Source organism: Bacillus rossius (genome assembly GCF_032445375.1).
Source record: "Bacillus rossius redtenbacheri isolate Brsri chromosome 4 unlocalized genomic scaffold, Brsri_v3 Brsri_v3_scf4_2, whole genome shotgun sequence".
NCBI classification, from domain to species: Eukaryota; Metazoa; Arthropoda; class Insecta; order Phasmatodea; family Bacillidae; genus Bacillus; species Bacillus rossius.
Genome location: NW_026962011.1, coordinates 5,260,771 through 5,282,616, shown reverse-complemented (window position 1 = coordinate 5,282,616; position 21,846 = coordinate 5,260,771). Strand labels below are relative to the sequence as shown.

The window sequence follows — 21,846 nt, the reverse complement described above, 5'->3', positions numbered from 1 at the left end:
GTCTTGTTCTTCTTGTTCTCCTAGTATTAACTAGATTGCCTGACCTCGTTTAGTCTCTTTTGAGAGCTCGAGTAATTGTTAGCCAGCATGTAGTCAGTCAGGTAGACTTTAACTTTGTACGACGTGCGCGACCTCGGGGGAAAGAAAATGTAAGTTGGAGTAAGGCGGTGGCCCTTGCCATAATGTAAACGTTTGTTGAATTTTGTGTGTTTTGTCTAAATTCCCTTTCGATCGCCACCTGGAAAATTTCTTTTGGATTTCATGTAACTTGATTTAATTTAACTTCATTGGTTTGTAACTGTTCTCCCCTGAGTCGTCGACGTACGTAAAACGTATCATAAATTTTCATTTTTAGATAATGTAACTTACTTTTGTAACGCACGTAATGCGCATAAGGCAGTGGGTTTTCCCTGCATTTTGGCAATCTTGTAATTTGGCAGTTTCAATGCGTCTACCTTAATGGCCCTTAATGGGACCGCGCATATTTTGTACTACGTTGCGCCGGCGTAAAATCTCACCTTTTGTAGCCTTGATAATGTCTCGTTCACTGTTGCTGTGTGTGTTAAACTCTTAAAAAAAAAAACATTTTGATTACCTTGTTATTTATTTTTGTTAAGTTTTATTAAAACTTTATTATTGTTTCAAACTTGCTGTTGTGTTACAAATACCCGTTTGCAATCCTTGCCATGCTATGGCGTCCCACCCCGTCCTTATGCCTGTAGGCATTAAAAGTTGATACTATTATAATTTATAGCTAGGACATTATTTTATGGAATGTCGTGTGTTGGGAGCTAGTGCAAGCATGGCGTGCACCGTCAGCTGAACAACGGGAGACATCACTCAGTGTCCACGTATCAATGCTTGGGTGGCCACCCCTTGCTTATTCTGTCCCAAAGCATGACGTTGAGTGATTCCTTAAGAAGAAATGTAGGAACAAACACCGGTCTTACAGCGCGCAAGTGTGATAAATGATGATGGAATTATACAAATCGAACACAGCGACATGCCACGTAAAAACTTCGTTCAAGTTTTTCATTTCTTCTTTTTCTCCGTCACTGGAATACAGAATGCGTCCTGGAGCGACATTGGCTGGCGACGGTCATCAAGGACGTGACTCTATTGATGAAGGAAAAAATATCACTCGGTTAGCTTGGTTTATTTTTCATCCTTACATCGTTTCAACATTACACTTCTAGAGTTTTTTTTTTAAAAAAGTGGCCCGTGGCTTGAAAGAACGCAGTATGTTCAAACACAGTAGAGACTGATACCGGACAGCTCTATACCTACTACTAGCAACACAGGGGAGATATGAAAAATAACCTATTTAAATATTTTATAGAAAAATTCTATATTATATATTATATTATCTGGTTTGAAGCATTATTAGCTTCTTTTTAAGGAATTTGAAGCACTGGAGGTTAATTTTTCCCCGTAAATCTGTATAGTGATTAAAAAAAACTTTGTATAACATAAAAGCAAGTCATTTTCGTTGTCATAATGATGATACCGTATGTATTGTACGGATGCATTGTTCATACCATGGAGGTAAGATGTAAAACCTAATAGACCAATACCTCCAAGGGTCATACTAGGCATACCGTCTGCCATCTATCGGACTGACGTGACGACAACACCAGCTTTTCACACAGAAACCCTGGAGCTGTCCGGTATTAGTCTCTAGTGTATTTGGTATGGTTTGTTTAGACAGTTAACGCTTCAAAATATACAACGCTTCAAATTATTTTGATTCGTACAATAAAAATAAATGTATTTACTTAATGGCACAGTTTACCTGAGGTATTAAGTAGCAGACTCGAGCGGCTCAGTTTTGACTAATTAACAAGAAATCATAAACTGTAACTTCAAACGTTTTAATATTCATAATGAGTCTGAATTCGATTGATAAAACTTCGGGTACAGGTTCAGAACGAAAAAAAAAGTTGAAAACTTATAAAACGACTTCTGGTAGTGTTTCCTAAAGGCATGTTTACACTTGAATCAGATCAGCGTATCTGTAGTAAAATTGGATACGCGATCATGGTACAACCTCAAAATGACAAGGTAGCTCCATCTGTGTCACGTATATGTATGATCTAGGCGTGTCTTCACTTGTTTTGTGTCATTTGAGTGCTAGCTCCGATGAGCTTGTCTCTCCAACTGTAGTTGGCCACCGCCAGCTGTATTTTCATGCATAACTCATTAAGATGTAAGACTGGAATTTCTCGAAGATGAATGTGAATGAAAAGGATTTTATGTCAACAGAGAAAGTCACGGGGGTTCAAGTTGAAATGAAAGCTAAGAACTTCTTGGGCGTTTCAAAACAATAGCGCTGTCTTCATATGTAGAACTGCATACTGCATGAACTGCATACGGGAAGAACAGATGGAAACTACTTGCATTGTTCTGCGGCTGCACAGCTCGCGTGGTGATGGAACGTGATTGGGAAACACCTCGTCCACACTGTATCGCGTGTCTTCCCTCGATGTGATGGCGAAAGTCCGACTCCTGGCCGGGCAGGTCCGATCCGATCATTGTATCATTTTTGGAAACGCGAGCTTTATACAGAAGTCTTTTCGTCGTGTAAACATTGTAGCTCTCGGTATACGGCATTTGGTAGGAGTAATTTCGTGGACGGAACGGAAGTCAAATTGAACGGTGCTGCGTCTGCGTGGAAGTCTCAGAAATCTCGAAAAGATGGCGGATCTGCGTGATTACGTACGTACGTACGTATGTACGTACGTACGTACGTAAAAAAACACAAAATTAAAAAACTTTAATTAGTAAATCACTATGCGTAGTCTATTCTATTGTTATACAATCCTCTAGTCATTTTAACCAAATTTAAGTAGATTATGAAATAAAAATGATAAAAATTATAACTGATAAATGATGATACATTGTTAATTTTGTTAATAAGGTTGTTAATATATGCCTACTGTAGCGAATAAAAAAAAGGTTTATGAGGAAATTTTAGGGTGTCAGTATTTAAGTAATTTATACTAAGTCTGAAGTTAAAATCCTTGAAAGAAACTCTTTATTACTTACGAGTATATTTTCTTTCAAAGTAGGTAAACTAAAAAAAAGTATATATGTTAGCAGGGTTTTTTTAAAATAAGAATTATATTTTTGAATAAAAAGTGTCCTTAATTGGACCGGTCCATATTATGCAACTCGAAGCGGTAAAAATTAGGAAACTCGGCCATGGTTACAAGTTTTATCACTGAATAAAATTTGCAAATAATATTTCCATATATTTAACATCGAATTTAATTTAAAATGCGTGCTGAATACGAATACAAATCAGAACATTTTTCTTCCAAAAAATAGTTATTTTCTCTTAGACATACCCATAAAATTTTACTTTCTTTGAACCGAAAACACTGTTACCGTCACCTCTAGTTTTCGCGTCCGTTTCAGACCTAACAAAGAAACGGAGGGCTCAGTCGTACAAGTAGTTCGTGTTGATGCTGGCAGATGCCACCTGACTCCGCAAACTTGCTATTTAGACCGGTGGTCCAATTTAGGCGCCGGCCCAATATGGGCGACATTCTATCCATATATATGTAGAAATATAAAGATAGAAACATAGAGATTTAGTGATATAGACAGATATGGATAGACATTGCGTGATTTATAGAGAGAAAGAGAGATATGCTCTGTAAATGTGTATTTACTTAAACAAATTACAAAAAAATGAATGAGGTAATGCCGGGAATTAGGTAGTATTAAATAAAATATATGCAACTATTTTTTATTTTTGAAATGTCGATGTGTCAGTGTGAGAAGGGACCGGTGTTGTAAGTTGGTGGTGGACGTGATCGTGCGTGCACGCGGCCGGGGGCCGCTGCCAGAACACAGCGTCGCTTTGTGGAGTCTCCTGGCATGCCTCAGCCCGTCTCTCCCTTCCCCCCCCCCTCCTCGTCCATTCACCCACCCCTCCCATCGGTCATCCACCCGAACCGCGGCAGCTCAGAGTGAATACAGATATGGAGCGAGTTCGGGATTCTGCGCAACATGCTCAAACCTTACAATTTTAGACGAACGTTTTGGTTAGAAATCATCCAGGGATTTTCTTAGATTTACCGTTATCTTCGTAAATTTACGGGTACTGAGATCACGTACTTTGAATATGAACACACAAGAATAATCTATACTGTTACGTACCTGCAGGGTTCGTAAAGGATAGCCCAATTAATAGATTTTATTCCACACACACAGTTTTATTTATTACCACTACTTGTCACTTACAATTAATCTTCTAAGATGGCAAATAATTAACTACACTTAAAGAAATGTCTATTCCCCAGTCACTCGTTCCACACACCTCGCTGGGCCGCACTTCCGGCGCAACTCTCGCCGCAGCACCCCTCGTGGGTCTCCGCCGCGGGACTCCGTCGCCGCACTCCGCCGTCGCCGTTACACCCTTCGCCGAGATCCCACACGACGACTCGCTCGCAACTTCACTCGGGACTCCGCCGCGCCCGCGACTCTATCGCCCGGAAACTCCCGACTCCACTCACTCACTCCCTGCCCTGGAACCTTCGTCCAAGGACTTCGCCACTCTGCCGCACCCGCGGCACTATCGCCCGGAAACTCCGCCGCGGGAGAACTCCCCACCGAACTCCCAACTCACTCTGACTCTCTCGAAGGTCGGCCCAACCACTTTATATAGCCCTTGGGTTCCCGCCCAGAACAATCGGGCATGTCTCCGAGATATCGCGCGACCTTCGCCGTCGAAATGCCCAGAAACGCGTCGTGAGTCCTCGAAGGACGCGGCGGCTGCTCAAAGAACGCCGATAAACGCAACAAGCATCGGGTTCCCACAAAACGCGCCGATAAACATGTCTAAGTCCTTTTATTCCGCAGTGCGGCCTCTTTTAAGTAACTCGATCTGAGGCAGGTGCGCGCTGCGACGGTCAGGATGTTGCGAGACAGTATGACACGAGATACCAGGGAGAGGATGCGGGTGGAAGGGGGGCGCAGACAGGCCGAACGAGCGCGGCGATGCCAAGCACTGTAGCCAAGCGCGATCGTAACAATACTAATATAAAGCTGAAGAGTTTGTTTGTTTGTTTGTTTGAACGCGCTAATCTCAGGAACCACTCGTCCGATTTGAAAAATTATTTCAGTGTTGGATAGTAAATTTATCGAGGAAGGCTATAGGCTATATTATATTATCAATAACATTAGGTATCCTTACTAAAAGTCCAATTTAGAATCAAATGCGTTGGAGGGGGTTAGATAAAACATGCAGTACACGTACGAAGTGTGTGTTAATGCCGCAGGCACTATTGCCTATTAACATTGTTGCCACGCACTAGATGCCTTATCATTCTTAATTTTCCCATACAAGTAAAAAAACACCCGTGTAATATTAACAACGAAGCAATCAGTACCCTCATATATAATACATAGATATAGTGTGAGATATATGTAGATATAAATAGATAAATACAGGTAGAGAGATACATAGATATATAGGACTATAGATGTAGATATAGATAAATATATATTTAGAGACATGGATGGATTATTTGTATATGTGTAACTACTTCAAACATATTACAAAACAAAACTTAATGAGGCATTGCAATGCATGCCGAGCATTAGCCAGATAATGGAATCTTTTCAATATTAGTAATCCCTTATTTTTCAGTTTTTTTTAATATTTCTTTATAGAGTCTAGATTACATACAGACCAGGTAAATAATTATAAACTGGCAGAACAACGTCTGTCGGGATCTGAATGTGATATAAATTATTTTGCACACTTGACATTCAAATTAAGAAGACAATATTACTAACTACATCTGATCTCTAAACAGTTCCCCTGTTCTGTTCAGCCTGGGCAACGCCGGGTACTGCAGCTAGTCGTGGCATATAAGGGGAAAAAAAAAAACATTCAGAAACTGGTTAAGGCCATGCAACGTAGTTTCTACTACGAATATCCGTTATCTGAGTTTACGAATAATACTTCGTTTATTTCCGCTAAATTCTTCGTTGAAAAGTCCTAAATTTCCCTTTATTTATAACAGTGTAGATATGCATGTGTGAAAAAGGAGATAGGACATATTTTTTGAATGTGAGGTGACGCTGCATCACAGCATTTATCGTTACGCGGGATACTAGGTTTTATCTTCAAATTTCAATTAAATACACTAATTAGAATTATAAAAATTGGTAAACATTTTCAGTCGTGTTAGTGTGTTTTTTAGTATATTATTGACTGTTTTTTTGAGTTTAATAAAAATTGTTTGATCAAAGTGAGGTGCAAAAAATTGAAAATAGTAAGTATATTTTTCTGCTGAGACAGTTTTGTCTTCACATACAAAACTTGAAAGAAGATATGTTTTTAAAACTCCTTCCAGCTGTACGGTCCATATACATGATTGTGTTTAGGAAGTTATTCTCTGCTTTGTTCAAGTTTATCGTTCAAGTTAGTAATTTGAATAAATTTATTTTGTGGTAACAAGCGTGAAGTTTCACTTCTAACGCGCGTGGTGACCACGCACATAATGGTTGTGGGAATTTCCGAGCGGCATGAGAAGTTAAGGTTACCTCCAATGTTTTATTCATGTTGGTTGTTTGATGATGTATTTTCTGGTGATAAACTGCGAACACGAGATGAAATTATGGGCTTGAAAGGGTTTTTTGAACGTGTAGATGGAATGTGTTGCTGCGGTTGTGTTTGCGTGGAAACGTTCCGTTTCCCTGCAGCCTTTATTTTCCCACTTCCTCGCTGCTGATTGGCGAAGCGTTTGTGTCTCGTATTAACAAACACGACCTGAAACTCTACCTTTATATATCAGAGTGTCTGCGGGTCACGAAAATCATGAACCTCGCGAAAAAAACGTAAGGAAACAACAATAGTGAAGGAAGTCACAAAACTTTAATTTTCGCTATCCTTTTACTAACTTCCATTTTGTTTTCTAACGCCTCATTTCCGTTTATAGTCGCACATTAATTATAAATAGTTGGAGACCGTCCGCTTAGATCACGTGGAAATTTTCTTTGAAAAGTTTCAGCTTTATAACTTTAAAAAAAAAAAAAATACGTACCCGTACTGCGAATAGTCAATTTATTTCGTATTGCATTTGCTATGTGTTTGGGTTTGTTTATTACACGTATTAAAAATCACCCTGTGATATAGGAAAAGTTGCAAAGATAAATTTATTTAAATGTCCTTGAAGAAGTCGTGCAATTGGTTCAGTAGGTGGTTTGTAGGCACCCTGTAACCCACTCCGACCCGCGCGTCTGCGGAGTCTAAATTCGTAACACCTTCGGCGGGGCGCGGCGCCAGTCACCGCTTTCCCGAGGCCCCGGGCGGTCCCGTGGGAGGGGCCACGAGTCGCATAGCCCTCCTATATACTCCTGGCGGCACCTCATTTTTCAAGTCGACTCAATATTAAACATATTTTACCTTTTTTTAGTGCTACCGTAGCTTAACTATCAGTGTACATGACGTCAGAAATGCGTAAAATATCATTTGAAGAGAATTTTTTTTTCCTTTCAAAATTTTGGACTCATTAACTGGGAGTTCATACCATCAATAAAAAAACCTCTGGTCATTACCCCCCCTTTTTTTTCTCCCCAAAATGAATTCGCAGCGGGGTTCGTCGCAGACGCTGAAATTGTCTCTTTTGCGCTAGCTTGTTATTTAAGGTCCGTTCGCAGAGGGTTGGGTAAGGTGATCGGTGCTTCGAGCGCTGTTATCTCTTTTACTGTTCTTGAGTAGCCTGTTGTCTTAATTTATTAGCTCCCAGGGCAATGTCGCGAAATAAATTATATATATACACACACACACTAGCGTAAGTACCCGGTGTTGCCCAGGATAAATCACCCTTGGTAGCTGATTTTCATAGTAACAAAACAAAGTTAAATTTGAGTAGAAATATTAACTAATCACTAATCTACAAATACACTGGCGCGCAGTCTTCTCGTCATGCATAGGACAACTATGAGATATGAGGGGTAACCATAACATTATATGGCGGAGAAATAAAGATAAAGCAAGTCCCTTGGGTGCTTTCAAGTGGCTGTAACTTACTCTAAAAAGATGCCATTTAGCCATTTTAACTCTTCTAAAAAATACAGTTAAAAAACTACCTATCGGCCCTCGGCGAATTCAAATGCTTTACAAAAACTGACTTTCACTCGGATATCTTGAGCACTTTTCAAATCGCGTGGTTTTTCCTGAAGCTCTGCGCATCGCGTGTAGGGTGGGTGGGGGCCTTAAGGCTCCGTATCATACACGCCATATTTTCATTACTTGAATTCGATGGCTGTTCTGTAGGTGCATTTATTACGATAGCGCTCTCAACACTTCTCATTGTTAACACTCGCCTCCCACCAGGGCGACCGGGGTTCGATTCCCGGCGGGGTAAGGCCCGGATCTTTGCAAGTGGTGGACGTGACGGACGTTGCCGCGGGCCGTGGGTTTTTATTTGGGGTACTCCCGTTTACCTTCGCCATTCGTTCCGTCGCTGCCCCATATAACCCATCTCATCCCACCTCATTCTCCAGGCTGGCCGGAACGACAGGTCTGTCGCTCGGGCAGGGTAGTCGGCTCCTGTGAGAGTAAGCCCCATCCCATCCATGTAGCTTGCAGGCCTTGCGTCAGGTGGGAAACTACATGTCGATTTTCGTAAAGTTGTGGTGAAAAAGGTTCGTGATTGAGTTCACTCGCGTAACGTTTTACAACTCGATGATAACACTTGGTAAATACCCGGCGATAGGTAGGCTAAAGTGATGTCGGAATTAATTAACAGGAATATCCCGCATTTAATAGTTATGGTAAGGTAATCGAGATAACCAAATCGGCGTGTGTGACTTGAGCCATAGACCTGGTTTAAAAACAAAACGCAACGAGAACTGGTTTATAAACTACGCAAGGCGCAATGACGCAACGCAGTTTTTTTTCCTTTCAAATTCGAAATTTCTTGAGTTTTGGTTTCCGTTGCCGACGGCCGTATTTGGAAAGAAGTGTTCCGAAAAGTTTTGAAGTTATATGCGTAGCAACCTACTATCTTCTTTTTATTATCCCATACGCAATTTTTACACTTGTTAAACTTTCACTGTGTGAAAGTTAAATTAAAAAAAAAAACACATTTTATCATCAAATAAAAAACGTTCCCTGCTTAGTTTATAAATCAGGCGTTAAGGTAAACTAAGGGGAACCAGTATACAAAGTTAGAAGGGTATTTTCGGGTCCGAGCACAGAGCTCCGTGTGAAGACGAGGCGTCGCTGCACTTCACCGCGCGCTCTGGCCTTGGGCGGGCCGCACGCTGTGAATGGGGAACACGGGCGTGACAGGAAACGAGCGTCCAGCATAGCTGAGAGCTGCGGGAGCTGGCCTGGACGAAACCCTCTCGGGGTGCGACGGGCTTTGTTCGTGCACACCGGGGGGGAAAGGAGAAGGAAAATAAAGAGGAATGGGCGAGGGAGATTATAAAGTAATAATTATAAACGAGACGGGATTCCCGCAGACGGGAAATATGGAAAGCTGGGGGGAAAACAGGGAAATTTTCAATATCCTAGTTATAAGGCAGTAATAATATTTTTTGACGTGACAACGTCTAATAAATCGATGAACGCTGGCTGCACGCACGAAAAAATGTCCCGTTACGCACATGGTCCCGTTACGCTGTGTCCCGTTACGCTCATTGTACGCTTGTGCCGCATCTATCTCTCTTCCACTCGATTGGAACAACCATCGATTTGACTTTTTCGAGGCACATTAAACTTGAAACACTCCCATTCGTTTCCTACTTTTCCTATCATCGTCCTATCCTTAACAGAATAACACAGATTGGAAGAAGTTAAATAGCAAACATGTATAAAAGTTATAGTTAAAATGATCTCTTCGTTAAAGTAATAAACATATTTGAATTAATGAGTACAAATAAAAGTAAATTTATCAATTAAATTGTAGATTTCATTTCACTCCTTTTTTGTATCCATAAAAAATAGTGATAATTCAATAAAAATGATTCAATTTTATTCATAAAAGTATGCAATCATTTCATGAATGTTTTTATGACGTCACGTTAAACTATCGTCCGTAAACCGACTTTACAGACAACCATTTTTTTTTTTTTTTTTTTTTTTCATATTTTGAATGGAGTGTCTTAATTTCTTAAAACCGGTGAGTATTTTAATAATAAATTCTTTCGACGATAATAACGTGTTTACATTAATTAAACGTTTTTGATGGACTTACAAACATGGCCTAATAAAATGTGTACAGTTTTCAACTGAGTACAATCAATGTGTCGTTTCAAAATTTTATAAGAGAAATATTTTCGTTTTGCTCAACGGACTGGCAGAGTCGGTTACGTAGCGTTGATGGAAATGATGGCAGGTATACAGCAAAAACTGTATATTGTACAGGAAATTAATTTGTAGTCAGTTTTGCGTGTCGAATTTTTTTTATTATTATTTATTGTTATTTGTTTATATCTCTGTTATATTGCCAGATGGACGATGAGACAAGGGAAAAATTTTGTGCGACAGGGAAAATTTAGGGAAATTGGCTGAGCTGAGTGTGTGGGGGGGGGGGGACCTTAATGCGAAGCTTGATTGATAGGTGTTGTTAGGTTTAAATATTGAATATCAGTTGTGTGCGGCAGTTGTGTTTAATTTAAGGGTATAATCCAAATGGAGAAACCATCGTACTCGATAACACGACTGGCAGGTTAGCTGGTTACTTAGGATGCTGAGTTAGAGATAAGGTATTGTGAATTGCTGGTGTCGCAATCACTGGGTGGTTACGCACTGATTCCATAAGTTTCTGTGTGTTAACATCTTAGCTCTCGTTATGCGGCATGTGCTAGGAGTAATTTCGTGAATGGAACGGAAGTCGCACGGAACGAAAATGTGTGACCACGGTGGTGCCATCTGAGGCGGATGGCGCGCACCTATGTTCACAAAGCCAAAGGGAATCTTTATAGTATTAACTGTTTAATTAATTTTAACAAGCTGGGCAGTATTTTAGTAAAAAATGTTGCCGAAAATCAGGTACAAAGCCGGGCTTCAGTATTTTTTTCACATCTTTTTCGCTCTTATCGGAGCCGTTTCGTCATATCGTTTAGAATTTAGGGCTGAAAATGGAATTATTCGATAGTCGTAGCTGCTCCGTGTGATTCGCGTCAATAAAATAATGTAGTTGAGAACACAATTTGCGTATATTTATCATGCTCAGCATTATTTTTAAGAATTCTACGTTTAAATTTCTTAGTCGAGTTTAGTATTATAAGTGTTTTTGCAACATGAGAACACGTGACTTTGCTCGCTACCGAGGTTAGATGTTACACATCACTGGCTCTCTTACATTTTTTCTTCAAAATATTAAATTTCCCCCACCCCCATCTTTTTCTTCCACCCCATCCCTTAAAAAACGCAATCAAATAACACAAACTGGAATATGAACGGTAAAATGTCACGTAGTTTCCGTGTTCCGTGCCGAGGTCCACAGGTGATGTTCAGAGCATGTGTTGGAGCAGTACTGCGCGTCTCAATTCGCGGCGTTGCCCTCCCAGACACGAGTCACGAGTCACTGTGTACGTGAGTGTGCGCGCCGTCTTGTGACGCAGACCTTAGTGTAGCGGCGACCGAGGAGACCGTTAGTGCAGCAGCTCTGCGCATTAGCGGCTGCGGCGTCGTCAAACAGACGCGTGCTGGCGCGTCGCGGCCAGTCTCAGGCTCGTCGTTTTTATGCTCGTACGTTCGTGCAGGTCATATGTTACTTTTTTTTTTTTTAATTTAGTGTTCCTGTTTGATACTCATTTCCGTATTTTCCTAGAACATTTCAGTACTCTTTTACACATACATGTATAAATAATTCAAAAAGGTAGTATAGTTTGAATTAACACAGTATTTTTATTCATTCACTATTACATTTGTCTTAAAAATAGTTTATGGTTGTTGCATGAATATATGACGGCCTTTCAACTCTTTATCATTAATTTTAAATGCCCAGCTAAAGCGTTATTTTTTTTAAGTGTATTACTTATGTACACGCGCTAGAAGTAATATATCAATTTTTTTTAATTTAAGACAATGAACTATTTTGAAATTTATTGTAACAAAAAACTAATTAAATAAATACTATGTATCCAATATTAATATAAACACGTGCATTTATTTTAGTAAAATAATCGAGAGGAATTTTAATTAATAATGAAAAACCAATAAATATGCTAAATGTGTATTTAAATTTATTGATTTTAATTATTTATTAGACATTAATGTAACAATTTATAGTTTAAAATTCAAATAAATTATTCCTACGGGAAAATAACCTCACTTATATAAATACACATGAAAAAGTTTATGTACACACTCAGAACTGCCAGAACCACCACACTCGTCGTTTTCTGGTGACGCCACTTGGCAGACTGACTCAGGAGAGGTGCTGCAATAACTCCCTAGCGGCGAAAACTGATCACGATATGCGCAACATTGCGATTCCGGTTTTTTATGGGTCCCATCTCGTATATCGTTCGTTGATCCGGCATTTTCGGTAATCCGGCATCAGCAGAGCCCCGCCCGTGCCAGACCATCGGAAGTTTACTGTTACATAACCACCACCCTAAACTCTTCGCTCTTCCACCCTCCCTAGAACTTGAGGCTGCGTTCGCCACTGACGTCATTAGCTAAGGTCACCGAGCGATATGCTGCAGTGGTAGTGAGTGCACTTGACTCGCGTTCCCGAAGACCCGGATTTGAATCCCGATGTCTGTTTGTCATGGCTTTCCGCGAATCACTCCAAAATCATGCTAATTCATTTACAAAAAAAAACTTTCCGTATTACGAAGTCCACCCGATTATTTTTATGTGTGTTTTCTTATCTAATGACCAATTTTGGGCGAAGCGTAAAACTGTGTTGTATAATACATGCGAAAATGTGATAAGAAGCTGGCTTGCTAAGTTGAGGCTTATGAGCACCGTGGTTCTACGTGTGTTAAACCTTATCTTACGCGTTAATGGCTTACCCGGGATCGCGTGTGTTTGAAAAGTACCATGTGGAGCTTAAGTGAACTTTCTTTGTGTCGCAGTCATGTTTAGCCGTAATAAACTTTATCTTATAAAAGCATTCTACTGACTCTTTGAAGGTTGTGTGTTTGGCAACAAATAGTTTGAGTTTAAATATATTTTGTTTTGTAGATGCATGGATATGTAATGTTTCAGAATTAAATTCGCAAACTTTTGGGAACGGTATGAAAAACATATTTTTTAAAATTTTTCTTTTCACATCATCCCTGACTTGAAACAAATATGAAGTGGTTTTACTGTTAAGGTTAGATTTGAAATTTGATGGTCGTAAGAGGAAACCCAGAATACGACTGCATTATTATGCAAGTAAACACTCATTGCTAAAAATTGATCATTGAAAAACACCATTTTTTATTGTGGCCACTCACGAACTAGCATAAAAACTAAATATACTACAACACACTAAATATAAACATATTGGATCAGCCTTGTTCGCCACATTGCTTTCCTTGCAGTACTAATAATTTTTACAGATACAATTACCGATATAATGATAAGAATGAAACTGCCATTTTACTATTTAAAAAATATTTTTTTGGAACAATCTTTTTTCTACAAAAAATTATATTCTAGTCATTTGAATAGTCAAAGGCTTAAGAAAATATTGTATTTGTCGGTAACAAGATTTTATCACATTGAAGGTATTGTCTCTCTTACAAAATTGTATTTGTGAAAATGGTATCGCTTGACTGTTAACGATCAAAAATGGTTAAAGCGATTGAATGTAATTTTTATGATGACGCTGTAACGGTTTTTTTACGTTGGGGCAGATTTAGTTCAGTATATTTATGCATTTGTTTTTGCCCGTTGTATTTTATTTTCATCTTTGCTAATTTTCTGACAACTATTAATACTATTAATCTGTGCTTTTGTATGTTTAAACACGTTATACCGAAGTCGAGATTTTTTGTGTTGTAAATTTATTGGGTTTGGTTATTGATCGATTTTGCTAAGCAACAAATCTGTTTTTAGGGAATGGGTTTTCCAAGAGCTGCTTGATTTTCCATTATTATTTTTTTTTACATAAAACCTGGTCACACTTCAGGACTCTGAGCAGCTGTGTTGCAGTTTTTTTCTTTCGCAAACTGGAGCTTATAGACTACTTGTTAGACGTGTTTAATGTTTGTGGTACACGCTGTCAAATGTACACATGATTTAGATATTATTCCACAGCAATACACGTTTAGAAATGTATTTTTAGTTAAAATAATGTCACTGCCAAATATGCACAGACGAATATCCTTCTAGCTTCCATAGATGTACACCGTACTGGGGCATTTCCGTCGCTTACGGCCACAGGTGTAGGCCCGGAGGTAACGTCATTGAACGCCGTTGCCAATGGCAACGGAACGAGCATGTCCCATTCATCGACGCAGCGATCCCTGCGGGAATGCTTATGGGACAGTTTCCGATACGCCACGTCTTGAATTTAACGACCTCTCTCTTGAGTTTTGATTCAGCGGTGCAGACGCCCAAGAAATGCGTCATTATTTGGGGTTTTAAAGTGCTGACATTACCTTCACGTCTCGATCAAGGGCCACTTCTATCTCGAGTAATTATTTCTACAGAAGCCGGGGGCGCTAAGGGCGGCACTGGCAGGTTCATCATATGCAGATCCGCCTTAACGTGCAATACAACGAAATGAAATGCTCCCCCCCCCCCCCCCATGAAGGGGACTTCAATCTATGACCCAATAATTTTAAGCCATACTAAGAAAAACGCTTAAGCAGTAATAAATGTCCTGTGCTGGGATTTTCATTGATACTTCAAAAATGTTCGTCAAAACATAAATATACATTTTTTTTTATTTCACAAAATACATGTGTGATTTAGTGATGAAATGTTAGTCACAATAGTATATCGGCATTCTGACATCGACCGATGTTAACGTTTAATGCTATTCGTAAGCAGACACTAATTAAAATAGTTGAGAACCTTTGTACATCACACTTGGTCTTTTGAAGCTCTGCGCACAATTTAGTGACCACCGGTAGTTCCCGCCGCACGACATTTAAGTCTCGTGTGAACATACACGGGCAGTCAACTACAAACTTTTTGAAAACGTGTCCACATCAAAAGGCGCTCTCGGATAACTTCACTAGGTGAAATTATCTTGGCTTTCGATGTTGAGCCGCGTCGTAGTGGTATTGTGTGCCTACGTTTCGCTCTGCATTTGCAGAGCCCTGAAGATGCCTCCTGCGATTCAGAGCGAAACGTCGGCACACGCTAACACTTCTGTGCTGCTTAGCCTCAGAATCCAAGATAGTTTTATCAGGCATTGGTAGCGAAATCCTGCAACGTACCTACGTACCAGGTTAACTCGAGAGAAGTATAGGTTCACTCCGCCCGTTCAGAAACTTAGCCCTAAGTAGTTCTATCCGTGTTCTAAATCTGAATCGGGACAACTTGACCCATTACTTGATCATCTCAAATTTTGTTAACCCTGTGTGATGGAAGGGTGAGTAGAATAAAGCAGATGGCAAAAAAAAAAAAGTAGATCCGGTAACAAATATAAATAAAATATCTAAAGTAAGAGCAGTAAAATTGTTTAACGAGATCGTCGGAAATATCTACAAAGTAATATTAGTAATATATTTACGAAATAAAATAAATTGGACAGTGAAGTACCTATAATAAAAATAATTTTTGTTTGGAACAAAAAAATTTGTTAGATATGGTCTTGCAACCAACATGCAGTTTTAAAGTATGAAAAAAAAAAAAAAATTTAACTATGCGCGTCTTTTAATAAATGTCACTTTTAAATTACCTTAGTTTTTTTTTTCTCAAAACATTTAGGTCGAATCGTTCAGAAATAAATAAAAAATAAGTAGGCGCGTGGACGACCTAACCTTAAATCCTGATTGTGGCACTGGTTTATAAGCTTTTTTAAATGTAGTACCTACGTGGATTCTTAAAAGAGAAATGCGTGTCTCTACTCTGAATATGTATTTTGCTAATCCGGAGAAGCAAGCAGGATGGTTGTACCTGCGCGCGGGGGCGGCGCGGCTGCGGGGGCGGCGCGCCGACCAGCGCGAGCAGCACGAGCGCCCCGGCGGCGGCCAGCAGCGCGGCGCAGCGGCGCGCCGACTTGGAGCACCGCATGTCGCGCCGACCACGCGGCGTGTCGGCCCGCCCGCGACTGGCCGCGGCGCGCCTGCCCGCCTGCCCGCTTCGCCACTGGCCCGGCCCGCCACTACGGTACGCCATAGTCTCACGTCTCTCATAGGACCCCGCTTGCGCCTTTCAATATCGTTACACTGGGAAAAATTTTTTTGACGTGACAACGTCTAATAAATCGATGAACGCCGGCTGCACGCACGAAAAAGTGTCCCGTTACGCTCATTGTACGCTTGCGCCGCATCTATCTCTCTTCCACTCGATTGGAACAACCATCGATTTCACTTGTAAAACTACAAGGCAAAGCTTTTGTGAAATTGAAAATGTTTCAAATCTCTGCCTTGTAATTTTACAAGCGTAATTGTTGGTAACTGAGTTTCCAAGGACTATTCCTTTTAATATTATGTATATACATATATATAAAAGTTTAATGTCAAACGGAAATTATAAACTTAAACCCCCCTTCCTGGAAATAATACAGATTTTCTCCCTTACCTCCCCCCCCCCCAACATAAATATTTGTCACGTTCCAGCGAATAGATCTGTTTTTGTATTATGTTTGGTTTGGATTATGTATAAAGAATTGTAAAAATATATTAAAATGTTTTTAAAAATTCTCGACATAGGTTCATCATATACCGGTACCATTGTTCCCGTAGACAGGTAAACACATGGAAAGCTGGGAAAATTTAGTGAAAAAACACAGGGATGTTGTCAATATCCGAGTACAAAACAGTATCAGTGATTTTTTGGTATCATGCAATTATCTTAATGTCTCAAAACTGAATGTATTTTGATCACAAATGTTACTCATTTGTATCTGATCTTCACTGACATCAATTAAATCTAAGTGATTCAAATACCTAATTTATTACTTTAAATCACAATCAAATACATATATACTTCCACTTGATCACAAACCTAAATGCATTGTTTCAAAGTTTGATCAAACAGTTTTAATTTTTAGACTTGCAGTGTTGGTTACGTATTGTTGATGGAAGCATAAACACATTGGAAAGTGTATATTTTTGAGGAAAATATTGAATGGTAATTTTAGCATGTTGAAATGTGTTTTGATACTAATTTTATACTGTGGTATATCTGCCAGATAGACCGATTATGCAAGGGGGGAGGGGGAAATATGAGGTGGGACAGGGAAACGGGGAAAACTCAGGGAAATTGCTTCAAGCAAGGGCCGTGGGTTCAGTTCCCTGTTAATTCAAATTAATTCTTTAATAATCGTTATAAATTCACACTACCGTTTTTTTGTCTGAAGGAAAATTTAGAACACTTTTTCAAACACAAAACCTGTACGAACTCCAAAAAACAAATAATAAACATTAGATAAAGTATTTGTTTGAAAAAAAAATCTGGAAGTGTTTATTTACACTGCGGTAAATAAAAAACGGTACATTTGCGCACCACGACTGCTTGATGGTGAATCATGGTACGCAAGGCTCCTTAACGGTACAAGCGCCGTAATAATGGTATGTGTTGTCCCCGCGCGGTCGGTCGATCCGGCGCGGCGTCGCGCATGCGCGCACCGCGGCGTCTCTTCTCCCCCCCCCCCCCCCCTTATCCATCTCGTGACGTGCTGCGCGGCAGTAGCGTCGCTACGGCAGCCTTACCTCCGCAGTCACCTGTGCCGTCGGCCGTGGTCGTCCAGGAATAAAATTGCGGCAATCTTGCCCCCTCCCCTCCCCCCCCCCCCCAATCCCGGAGATAAACCCAATTACATAATCTTTAGTGCATTGTTTTCACCACTGAATATATATATATATATATATATATATAGTGTATTATAAATGTATGCATTGCTTTGACGGATGCGCGTGTACGTTTGATGTCAGCGTCTGAGAGACAGTCCTTATATTCACTCTGTCAAGTTTGCAATGACTTAAGGCTCAGTCTCACACGCCATGTAATTCCCCCCCTCCAACCCTTTTTTATCATTAGCTATTTCGAAAATTTTAACTCTATAGCCTCACATCCTTGCATTTGTTGTTTTTTTTTCACGAATATTTTCAACAGATATTCACTGAGTGTAATATAGTGGTTGTTAAGAGGTTCGCGTAAGTCTTCGTAATTATCACTTACGCGACTTTTTACACCCAGTATATTGATGTTATATGATGACTATACTGTGACAGTACAACAAATGCAAGGGAGGTATCGAGTTAAAAATAAACAATAAAAACCTTGGGTTAAAGTGATTACGAAAAAATAAAATAATAAAATTAACATGACGTGTAAGACCGAGCTTTAAGAAGAGTTAAAATGTTTCATCCTAAATGATTGATAACCACTGATTACAGATACCTTTGTAAACTTTACAAGTAGAGATAACATTGAAATAACAGAATTACACGAAAATATTTTTTTATCATTAAACATAAAATTTTTATGGATTAATTTAATATGTTTTATATAGGTATAATTAAATATTAATTTGAAATAATATTTAACTATAGTGTAATTATATATTAAAATAAGACATCTCTATTATAAGACCTTATTAATATATAAATAATTACTTCTCGAATATTTTGTAGTAACAACAGCAACATTTGGTAGTTTTCCAAAGCATCTTAGTGGTAAGTGCTTTTTTTTTCTTTAATGTTAATGTCATTGGTGAAGTATTGTTTCTATATGAATTTAAATAGTCGTTTCCCATTGTCCAACACTAGTCAACACAAATATACGACAGGACAACAAGACAGGCGAGTCTATTGCGATGAAAAAGAATCCATCAATCATTCGTAACCATCAGTCACCAAACAACCATCTTCCATCTTCCATCAATAATAAAATGTCCCTCTTCGATCTTCCATAAATCATGAAACATCAATATGCAATCTCTCATTAGTCATCCGCAGTCTATCTCCCATCATATATCATTATCTGAACAAGATTTTAAGCATAAATTACTATTTGTTTCGATGAAAATAATAATGTCAATGTGTGTTTACGAAAATTGTTGATCGTTAAATTATATGTAAGTAAACGCATAACGTAAGGGAGTGTCCTCAAAACAGAATCAAACTCTTTCATTGGGGAGTATGGTCTGTGGTGACATACAATAATACTCTATAACAAAAATAAAAATATTTTTTGAACAATAGTTTGTGAAGAATAGCTGCAATTTTTCTTTTACTACAGCTCCTGGTTCCTTGTTTGCAAAAACAAATTACTGTGCATTCTTACATGGCTACCAATTTAACCTGTTTTCACTAATAGTGCTACTTAGCCGTGTTTCAATACACAATAACAAACGGAAGGACACCTGTTTACAATTTTTCCCAGTAGAACATCCTCGGAAACTATGTGGCGGCACGTAGCTAGTAAACCATGTTTGAGCTCTTCTTTTTTCATAAAAAAAAATATAAATAAAAAATAAAATAAATTATTAAGAATTATACTTTAATTAAAATTTTAAAAAATAATAGCCAAATAATATAGGACTTCACATAAAGTAAATTACTTTTACTGTTTCCCATGCAAAGCGACCACATGAAACGCATTTTCGTATAAATGTTTGGTACTGTAAATTTTTGCTCCCGCACGAGTTAAGATGGTATTGTAATTCCCGTTCGTGAATAGTGAACATGTACCTACAAAGACTCTTTGCGCATTTTAAATTCATTATTTTAAGCTTCGTATTTTGTGAATCAGTATATTTCATAGTTACCTATTATTAAATAATCTTATTTAATATAATTACGTATTAAAAAAAAAACTACTTTTTCCAGCCTCCATTAGTAAATTCATGTTTAAATAAGCAATTAATGGTCGTGAACAAAGGAAAACAAGCGAAAAATAAGAGTTAAAAAAGACAGGTTATATTCCGTTTATAAACTAAAATACATGTGAATTTGCATTGCATGCTTTTCTTAGAATGAGTTATTTTGGGTAATCTCGTAAAATTATGAAAATTTTATAACAAAATGTCTTTTTTCCTGTATTGGTTCGGAATCGATGAATCGGCAACAATTGTATCGGTATATCGGCGTATCGACACATCGAAAAAATGTTGTGAATCGGTACAGCCCTGTTATTAATTGTTATTACGTTGTTCCTACCATTATTTATTCTTACACGAAAATATAAAACAGTTGCAGTTTGCGATATCTTAAAAGATATCGCAATTCAAGATATCACTCTCAACAAAACAGGTGTCGGCCGAACGGGGATACAATAATAAAAACAAAACATAAAACGGATCAATACGGGAGTGAAATTTAGAGGTATAAAATTTTGTAAGACACCTAACATACAGAAGGACAGACAGATATATATTTAGGCAGTAATGTAGGAATTCTCTAAAACGTTTAAAATAAAAAGCAAAATTATAAATAGCATACGACGTATGTAAACTTTGTAATCGAAAAAGGAAATTATTGAATAACCCCTGACTAAAAGGAAGTAGGCCTAAGAAACCAAAAATAAAAATAGAATGCATTTTAAAAAGGGTTCATTTGTCGAGAAGTCGATCATATAAACAACTATTATGACTTTCCTTAGTACTTCCTACCTTTATGTACCTATTTGTTTTTCGTAGAGATAGACACAGCAATAATATCAAATATAGGTACTGCATATATTCACCTACCTATTAATATAATGACAAACCCAAGAAAATCCGACGGGGCTGCTATTGCCATCTCTGTTCGCAATTTCAGTTAAAATGTAGCAGTATAGAAAAGCTATTGTGTGTCCTTAAGAGATGCAGCAATTTATATCAATTAAGTGCTATGTTTATTTACATACCCAACACAATTTCAATGAGTCACAAACTCATAACACTGCAAAATATTAGTTACTAGCTGCCCGACCCGGCTTCGCACGGTTGTATTAATGGGAAAAAAATGAGACCAAATCTCCTATTTACAGTTATAATAAATGAAATAAAATGAAAATTAATTAATTTTGACAAAAACTTAATACAATGCTTTGTAATGTACCGAAGAAAAAACGAATAGCACCGATGGTTTCCCGACTCTCAAGCACGCAACGTTGTCATGGAAACGAAGTACCCACTGTTTCCCGGGCTTAAACACCAATCAACATTGATAATCAGTTTATTATTAATTATAAATTATTAAGACTATTAATCGAAATAAAAACTACCCTATCTCTCAAGTTGGAAACAATTACACATAAATGCCAATTTTCATCGAAATCGGTTGACTTGGTAAAGAGTTCACTGGACCTTTTTAGAAATCAGATGTAGTTAGTAATTGTCTTCTTAATTTGAATAATTTATATCACTTTCAAATCCCGACCGACTTTGTTCTACCAGTGTATAGTTATTTACCTGTATATATCTAAAAATTGGTGGTCTGTATTTAATGAGTGATGAGGACTACACTAACAATGAAATAGTCGTTGCCATGGAGACGAATGAAGCATCAACAATGCTACAGCCGTTGCCGTGGTGATTTTCTGCCAACTCATACATACATCACATTAGAAAACTCTAAAATTATCAGATTAAGACCATTAATCGAAATAAAAACTATCCTATCTCTCAAGTTGGAAAAAATTACACATAAATGCCAATTTTCATCGAAATCGGTTAAGTGGTTTAGGAGTCCATTGAGGACAAACATTGTGACACGAGATTTATATATATTAAGATTTCGGGGCAGGGGATGGCAGCCCCGACGGATTTTCTT

General features: G+C 38.4%; 2 protein-coding genes across 3 annotated transcripts in view; one reads left to right on the top strand and one right to left on the bottom strand.

The window, feature by feature from the left end:
• Nucleotides 1-16,086, bottom strand: part of LOC134542358 (carbohydrate sulfotransferase 11) — a 127,243-nt gene extending 111,157 nt beyond the window's left edge. Inside the window, exon 1 of the mRNA XM_063386531.1 lies at nt 16,040-16,086. The gene's annotated coding sequence lies outside the window, so the exon portion shown is untranslated. The remainder of the gene's footprint in view (nt 1-16,039) is intronic.
• The window catches only part of LOC134542357 (uncharacterized), a 196,566-nt gene that overhangs the window by 139,058 nt on the left and 35,662 nt on the right, over nt 1-21,846 (top strand). Inside the window, exon 6 of one of the 2 annotated variants that reach the window (XR_010076781.1) lies at nt 16,022-16,089. The exons of the other annotated variant lie outside the window; for it this stretch is intronic. The gene's annotated coding sequence lies outside the window, so the exon portion shown is untranslated. Of the gene's footprint in view, nt 1-16,021; nt 16,090-21,846 lie in introns of those variants that run through there. 2 annotated transcript variants of the gene reach the window in all.